Consider the following 9,628-nt stretch of genomic DNA (forward strand, 5'->3'; position numbering starts at 1 on the left):
TGTAGGTACTATGTGTGCTTGTGTGTGAGAGAGTGAGCAATAGTGTATATGTATATTTATATGTATGCATGTGTGTATGTGTATGTGCACGCACGCGCACACACACACACACACACACACACACACACACACACACACACACACGTACGTGTGTGTGTGTACATACATATTCATACATACATACATATACATATGTTGTTGGACCCAAGGCAAGACTAAGAGGGGGATGAATCAGTCCAAAACATAAATTAATACATTACATAAACAATTAAACAACACATGTATTCAACACATGAACACCAAGATTTTCTGCGTGGAAAACCTAAACATGGAAAAACCATGGTGAGCACCTGCCCACAAAAATATATCCACTATGCATATTAGATTACAAAAAGAGCTCGTTGCTCTAGTGTGTGTGTCTGTGTCACACACACACACACACACACACACATAGATATGTGTGTGTGTGTGTGTGTGTGTGTGTGTGTGTGCACATACATACATACATATACATATACATATTTTGTTGTACCCAAGGCAAGACTAAGAGGGGGGTGAATCAGTCCAAAACATAAATTAATACATTACATAAACAATTAAAAAACACATGTATTCAACACATAAACACCAAGATTTTTTATGTGGAAAACCCAAACAAGGAAAAACCACGGTGAGCACCTGCCCACAAAAATATATCCACTATGCATATTAGATTACAAAAAGAGCTTGTTGCTCCAGACTATGCATGTGTGTGTGTATGTGTGTGTGTGTGTGCATATACATATACATATACATACACATATACATACACATATACACACATACATATACATGTACATATATATACATACATATATATACATGTATATACACACACATATATGTGTGTGTATATATACATGTGTGTGTGTGTACGCATACATACATACATATACATATGTTGTTAAACCCAAGGCAAGACTAAGAGGGGGGTGAATCAATCCAAAACATAAATTAATACATTACATAAACAATAAAACAACACATGTGTTCAACATATGAACACCAAGATTTTCTACGTGGAAAACTCAAACAAGGAAAAACCACGGTGAGTACCTGCCCGCAAAAATATATCCACTATGCATATTAGATTACAAAAAGAGCTCGTTGCTCAAGACTTGCAAACTAAGGCTAACTGTTCATGGCGCAAGATAATAAAAGAAGACTTGCAAACCTAAATCTAACTACAACAGGGCAAGATACAAAAATGATATGAAAAGAAGAATCTCTTGATCATGAAGCTATCCTTGAACTTTGCATCAAGTGACCAACATCAACACACACAACTCAAACCTCAACTACCAACACTCTATCTCAAATGTTTGTCACAACCTCAGCATAACTTGCGTATCATTCAAACACAACTCTTCTTCACTGCTCTTCACCAAACCTCACTAACTATCTTCGCATCATACATCTACACTCTGCACCCCATAACCATACACTTAACTCAATCACACTCATCCTTATATACAAGATATATCATCAAAACTTGAACCAAGTCAACCTGAACCAAAATATACTTCCCAAACCAAAAACACAAACATTGATCCACTTTGGGAGAAAGAGGGGACCAAAACACATCTTTGAAAGATCGATTCACCAATCCATAATCACTGGAACATAACCAACAACATGTCCACATGCTACACATCTATATAAGCAATTAACAGTCAAAACATACTCTCCATTGCAAATAACTTAAATATGGACCCAAGGATAGGTCTAACATAGAATATCACGACCAACAATGAACAATGCCACAACACCCAGAGAACACAAAGATGTTTCCGGACCATGAAACTATCATATCCATGATACCAAAACTATATCCAACAAAGATAACCATAATAAACAACATCAACAACACTTTTCAGGCCCGAATACTTCTGAAACAACCAATAGAACAACTGCAACATCAACATAGCAAGATAACTCTGCACCACAGACATTCCAAACCAATCCAGAACAACAAGTTTGACATCAATGACAACCACAACAACACATACTTCCAACAATCTCCCCCCTTTGTCATTGATGGCTACATTTGACAACACTCGACAAAAACTCAACCTGCAACCAAAACTTGATCAAAATATGTTTTTCCATTATTTACTTCTTACCTAAGCAAATAGCTTTCTAACTCTTATCAAATGAGAGTTTAATATAATTACCACTTGGCATGCTTTCAAAGTGGGTCGAATGCTTTGACCACAAGTGCTATGGAATAGGAGGGGCGGTTTAAATCATTAACTTCCCCCACTCCCTTAGGAGAAGGGAGCACACCACCCTTAGTGGTGGTCGACCCTACTAACTACCCACGTGTAGTTTTTGTCAACCTTTATCAAGCCATTCAATAAACTCAATTCATATATATTTAATATTGTAGACACCGAGTGGATTCTACCATGTTTGCAGAGGGAAATCAAAGTATTCAACACGATATTATTATGAGGAGCAGACAGACAAAGTAGGGCATTTGAACACAGGCGTGCACAACACTGCACAGTTTTTCTGGCGATATAGCGAGGAGACCCCAGCAAAGCCTCCAAATCACAGGCAACCGCTGTCATTTGCATCACGACACATCTCTCTACCAGGTCGCTCAAGATCAGTAGGGCCTGAATACAAAAAAAAATGACTCTGCAAAATGTCGAAACCACGAAAAGTGATAAAGTGAAAATTGTGAACACGAATTTAAAAACTGCAAGACAGTCATTCCTGTGGCCAAAAAGAAATCATGGGATCACAAAAAAATCCCCATGGCAAGCAGAAACATATCCGAGGTTCGCCCACAAGAACAAGGTGGGATCAACAAATAGATTTGAAGCCCTAAATTTGACACTATCCTGCGCGACGGGAGCAAATTCAATCCCGGTTGCTCTGAATCAGACCTGCAAAGAGGCGGCTAGGGTTCCAAGAGGTCCCCCAATCAGCCTAAAGATTTCTAAATCTTTCAAAGATAAAATAATCTTTGCATCTGCCGCAGGAGATTCTGATTGGTTTGGGAAACAGAGGAACCCTAGATAGGCACCTAGAAACCAAAAGGAGTCTTCTATAAGGAAGGACAATTGGTGGTCGCCACAAAGATCAACTCGGAACTACAAATTCTATTGCCACTGGAGCAAATTTGGTAAAATTAGGCAAAAGGCGGAATAGTGTTGAGTCTTTGCCAAAGCCACCAATGGCCCTTCCTCAGGCCACTAACCCTGAATGTAAGATACAAAATCACAATGGCAAGCAACAAGCTACAATTCATAACAAATTGAATCAAAACACAATTATTGTAAGCAATCAATATACGAATAGTCTCTGGGAGAACTACAAGATACGGGGTCTGCTTGGCAAATGGTGTGGATATGGTGCCTCCGCCAAGGAAATTATCCAGTGGTTGATCTCTGTGACCAAAGGGCAGGTAAGTATTACAACCCTAGAAGACAATTATATGTTTATTCATTGCAATTCATCAGAATTAAGAGATTAAATACTTAATAATCAACCTAGACTCTTTAAAGGTTACTACTTTTCCTTTTTTAAATGGCAGCCGAATTCTCCCCTAAAATGTTCGAAAAACATTTAATTCCTAGGTGGGTAGAATTACCTAACCTCCTAGTAGAACTTATTCACGAACACTGCCTTGTTCGAATAGGGGACTCACTTGGGGGTTTTGAAGGCTTAGAAGAAAATTTTAGAGATTCTGCAACCATTAGGATCATGGGAAAGTTGCATATAAATGACATAAATTTTAAGCCCATTAAGATAATAACTAATCAGTCGATGTATTTGGTTAAACCGAAAATATATATGGGCATGGTAGATCATAGGGAAGTAATATTTCCAGATCTATCCCCTCCCAACCCTAAACAACAAAAAATGAGCCAAGCAACCTCCCCTGGGGATAATGTAAGCATAACCTTCAACCCTGTTGGAGGCGGCTTCATCATAAAAACCAATGAGGAGGTAAAGACATTTAATACAAATCTGAGGAAAAAAGACATAGATTTGATGGGCAGCCCTGATAGTTCTGATACTTAATGTAAGTACAGTCCAACAAGATGAGAGGGGGGGGGGGGTGAATCATACAAGCTTAATCTTCCATAAAAACATCAGATTCAACCTCGGTAACATATACTTCAGTAATATAACCAAAACTGCTAAACATGCAAACTCAAAAGCATATAAACATCATAAACCTCATAACACCAGATTTAACATGGAAACCCAAATAGGGAAAAACCACTGTGGGATTTCGGACCCACTAAGAAATATACTCTTCTAGAGTATGCTCGGTTAAAAGCAAATCCTGTTAAAGATTACAAACACATTGCTAGATGTGACCCGGTTAAGGGATTTCCCTCATATCTGTTAGGATCTTCACCTTGTTAAAGGATTTCAAACACTTAATCAGAATGTCACCTTGCTAGAGGGTTTTACAAATAAGACTGTTAAGTCCACTCGGTTAAGAGATTTTCTATCACTTTCACAAAATAACAGTAATAAAAATCTATCTGCAACTTCACATCTAAAATGCTAAAGCAGATTCTTATTTGTTCAATACAATCTAGACATAGAACTAATCTTGTCAATCTATTGGGCTTCTATACTCTGTTATTCAAACAGGTCTTCAAGCTTTTGTGCTCAGTAATCACTATGTAGCATCCTTGTGCATACATTTGCCCGCATACATTGTTTATCAATAGTTCCCTATTTATAAACAATTAGCTAACCGCTTAATCTCCTTGATCACATTTCCCATGATCAATCATAGCCATCAGATCTTCAATCTTGTCCAGGTTCAATGTATCCTTCGATCGAAAAAATGTTTTTCCCCACCTAGGAACTTGCATACATTTCTTGGAACTTGTGCTAGGGTATTGCGGTTGAATCTGAGTTGTAGATCTTCATGCCGATTTTCATTTGTCATAGATTCATTAACAAACTTTATGCATGGCATACCAATCATCTAATCAGTTCTAGCTCATTAGCTTCCTTCATTAAATAACGCATGTAACCATTTAATGTATTTTGTTATAGCTCGGTTACAACCCGGTAATAACTCGGTGAATACTAAACTTCGCTCAGTAGACATTCCGCCTTCATTAACCGATAGCGATAACCTTAAGGTTTACCGACTAGGTTCCTTAGGGTTTACCAACTAGGTTCTTTGTTTGATAACATAGTATAGTATTAACCTTACAATTTACAACATATGTATGATGTCAAAACAATCTAAACATCATGATCTCATCATTGTCTGACTCGGTAATAGTTTCCCATTGAATACCATATTCATCCCCTTATTCATCATATTCTTTCTGTGTCTTTTTCAAATCATACTTCTCAAGATATGGCAACATCATACTGAATTAGAAAATCAATTTCTTGACATCAATGACAAAATAATAATATCAAGACAGTAAACATCCTTAATCAGTTATATCCATAATCATCAACAACCTTCTCAATATCCTTATTGAAATGCCAACAATCTCCCATTGTCTGTTATAATGCCAAATGCTAACAATCTCCCCCTTTGGCATTGATGGCAAAACCATTTGATTTGACCTTAAAAAGATTTGGATTGTTGTGATTCTAAAATGCTACAATGCTCTCTTGTTGTCAACAAATTTTCTCCCCCATACATTAGTCTTCTCTCCCTTATATTAGTCTTCTCCCCCTTTGACAACAATGCCAAAAAGTAAAGAACTAAAACATAATTTCTTCCTGTATGAAGTGATTTCCCGATGTTGTGTATCAACTGAGTCTCAGTCAGAGCATTTTGTCTTCAATTCCTGTTCCCTATATTGTTTCCTGTATTATTTCCTATACACCTTTAGAAAACATCCTAAAGTGTGTAAATCAGCATCAACTCTAAAAAAATATTCGATAGAGTCATTGAATTGATGCTTTCACCGAACTCGGTCAGTGAGTAGAAGATAGGGGTAGGACCCCTAACTTACTTCTGAGATATTCGAAAGTGTCCCTTGGTAGTGGCTTGGTAAAGATATCTGCTATTTGTTCCTTTGTGCTAACATACTCCAACACCACTTTCTTCTCTTGAGCTTCTTCTCTAAGATAATGATAGTCGATAGAGATGTGCTTTGTCTCATAGTGCATAACATGATTCTTTGAAATGTTAATAGTACTAGTATTGTCACAGAATATAGTTACTGGCTCGGTAACTTTCTCATTTATTCCTTCCAACAGTTGTTTGATCCATGCATTGTTGGTACAATTCAATGTTGCAGCAACGTATTCAGCTTCTGTTGTTGACTGTGAAACACATCCTTGTTTCTTGCTAAGACAACTCACTAGTCTTTCTCCTAAAAAGAAAGCTCCTCTACTTGTGCTTTTCCTGTCATCAATGTTGCCTGCCCAATCAGCATCAATATAAACTTTTAAATAAAAGTCATTTCCGTTCTGATATACTAAGCCATAATCCTATGTGCCTTTCAAGTATCTAAAAATTCTTTTGATTGTTGTCATGTGTGTTTCCTTAGGATCTACAGAGAATCTTGCAACTATACCTACTACATGTGCTATATCTGGTCTGCTGTGAACAACATATTGTAACTTTCCAATCATAGATCGGTAAAGTGTCTCATCAACTGATGCAGATTCATCACTCTTTGATAGTTTACAGTTGGTAGTCATAGAAGTACTTACTGGTTTTGAATCCTCCATTCCAAATTTCTTCAAGATTTCCTTTATGTACTTGGATTGAGTAATGAAAATATCATTTTTCATTTGCAGTATCTGTAAACCTATAAAATACTTTATCTCACCGATTAATGACATCTCAAATTCTTTGCTCATTTCATTTCCAAAGTTCTTGCATAGAGAGTCATTTCCACAAAATATAATATCATCAACAAATATGGCTGAGATCAGTATTCCATTTTCATCATTCATATTGTTGTTCTCACTTGTCCTTATAAAACCAATCTTAATCAAATAAGAGTGCAATATTTCATACCATGCTCTAGGTGCTTGTTTCAGACCATATAATGCTTTATTCAATTTGCATACCTGATCTTTATTATTGTCTTCAACAAATCCTTCAGGTTGTTCAATAAAAACTTCTTCTTCTAATATTCCATTTAGAAATGCAGATTTGACATCCATTTGATATACCTTGAAGTTTTTGAAAGCAGCATATGCCAACAATGTTCTTACTCCTTCAAGTCTAGCCACAGGTGCAAAAGTTTCACCATAATCAATTCCTTCTTCTTGAGCATAACCTTTGCAAACTTCTTCTTGAGCATAACCTTTGCAAACTAGTCTTGCTTTATTTCGAATGACCTCTCTTTTTCATTTAGCTTGTTTCTGAAAATCCATTTTGTACTAATTACATTTTTGTCCTTTGGTCTTGGGATTAGTGTCCATGTGTCATTCTTCTTGATTTGATCAATATCTTCTGTCATGACATTTATCCAATCTTCACCGTTAAATGCCTCTTTCACTATTCTCGATTCAAATTCAGATATCAAACATGTGTTTTGTCTCAGTTTGTTCCTTGTCATCACTGGATCATCCTTATCTCCTATAATCTGACTTGGTGCATGATGTCTTTTGACATACTTGGCTAATACAGCCTCGGTAGGCTCTGTATGATCTTCTTCAGCACTCGGTAACTGGATATTCTCTTCATTTTCTTCAACAGTTTTCTTGGTAAGACTTGTCGGTTGAACATAGACAAATTCATCATAATCTTCTGGTTCCTTGGAGTTTCCTTCATCATTTCTTTCTGCAAATTCATCAATTTTCACATTTGCACTTTCCACTATTTTGTTAGATGATTTGATCAGACATTTAAATGCTTTGCTTCTAGAAGAATAACCAAGAAATGTTCCTTCTTCACTTTTCTGATCAAACTTGCCATTTCTATCATCTTTGTGTACATAGCATCTACTTCCAAAGATTTTAAAATAACTTACATTAGGTTTCTTGTCATACCAGATTTCATATGGTGTCTTCAAAGTACCTTTCTTCAGTTGTACTCAGTTCAGGGTGTAAACTGCTGTGCTTATTGCTTCTCTCCAAAATGTTTGTGACACTTTCTTTTCAATCATCAGTGTTCTAGCACAATCCACAATAGATCTGTTTCTTCTCTCAGCTATTCCATTCTGTTGTGGAGTTTTCAGTGTAGAGACTTGTCTTTTAATACCATGATCATTGCAGAATAAGTTGAACTCATCAGATGTGAACTCTCCTCCTCTATCTGATCTAAAACATTTCAGTTGTCTTCCTGTTTCATTTTCAACTCTTGCCTTGTACCATTTTAACATTTGAAAAGCTTTTGATTTTTCTTTTAAAAACATTATTGACATCATCCTTGAATAGTCATCCACAAATAATATGAAATATTTATCACCATAATGACTTTGAACTTTCATAGGACCACAAAGATCAGTGTGCACAAGATCTAAAATTCCCTTAGAAGTGTAAGACTTACTTGTAAATCTTGATCTTGTCATCTTACCCATCTGGCATCCTCGACACATAACATTCTCAGGTTTTTCAAGACTCGGTAGACCTCTTACTCAGTGCTTCTTACTTATTTTGATCAGATTATCAAAATTTACATGACAAAACCTTTTATGCCATAACCAGGTATCATCTATCTTTGCATACAGACACTTGTTCTGAGTTGAGTCAAGGTGAAATGGGTTACCTTTTGTTTGTGTCCCGGTAGCAGCTAACTTTGCATTCTTGTCATGAACTTTGACAACTCCTTTCTGAAATTCTACTCGGTAACCTGTATTGTTTAGTTGTGCTACACTCAACAAATTGTATTTCAAACCTTCAACCCAATAAACATCATTGCATCTTGCATTGTCAAGAAGTGTTATAGATCCTTTACCTTTCACCAGACATGGTGCATCATTACCAGATCTAACATAGCCTCCATCATAATCTTCTAACATAACAAACTTGTGTTTATCACCTGTCATATGATGTGAGCATCCACTATCTATGATCCAAGAATCATTTGTGTTTATGTGAGATATTAGGGCTTTTTCCTCATACCTTTCTTCATCTGATCCATCTTTGATAGCTACATAAACTACTTCCTCTGTATCAGTTTCATCTAATTTATCATCATTGGATTCCTCATCAACTATTAAGCATGTCTTTCTATCTCTTCTTCTGAAATCTCGGTGTCCTCTGTAATGATTGTCTTTCTGTTTGTCATCTCGGTAATCTCTCTTTTCAGTAGAATCTTTGTCAGGATAGTTAGAAGCCATATGTCCTATCTTATCACAATTAAAACATTTCAAAGGTAGCTTTCCTTTATACTTACCTTTGCCTCTTGGTAACCTTTTGGCTATTAGTGCTTCAAACTCTTCCTGCTTTCTGATTTCCTCATACAATTTGTGTACTTCTTCCATGTTCTTATGAAATCTTTCACTTGCTCCATTGTGATCTCCTTCAGAGTACTTATACTTTCTTTCATTGTAATCATTAGATTCATCAAGATGAAAAGAACTAAATGTAGATTCAACTTTATTTACCGAAGATCCACTGTTATCAAAGTTACTTAACTCAAATGCATGTAGCTTACCAATAGTAGCATCTAAAGAAACTG

The sequence above is a fragment of the Cryptomeria japonica genome, chromosome 3 (genome assembly GCF_030272615.1).
Source record: "Cryptomeria japonica chromosome 3, Sugi_1.0, whole genome shotgun sequence".
In the NCBI taxonomy this organism is placed as follows: domain Eukaryota; kingdom Viridiplantae; phylum Streptophyta; class Pinopsida; order Cupressales; family Cupressaceae; genus Cryptomeria; species Cryptomeria japonica.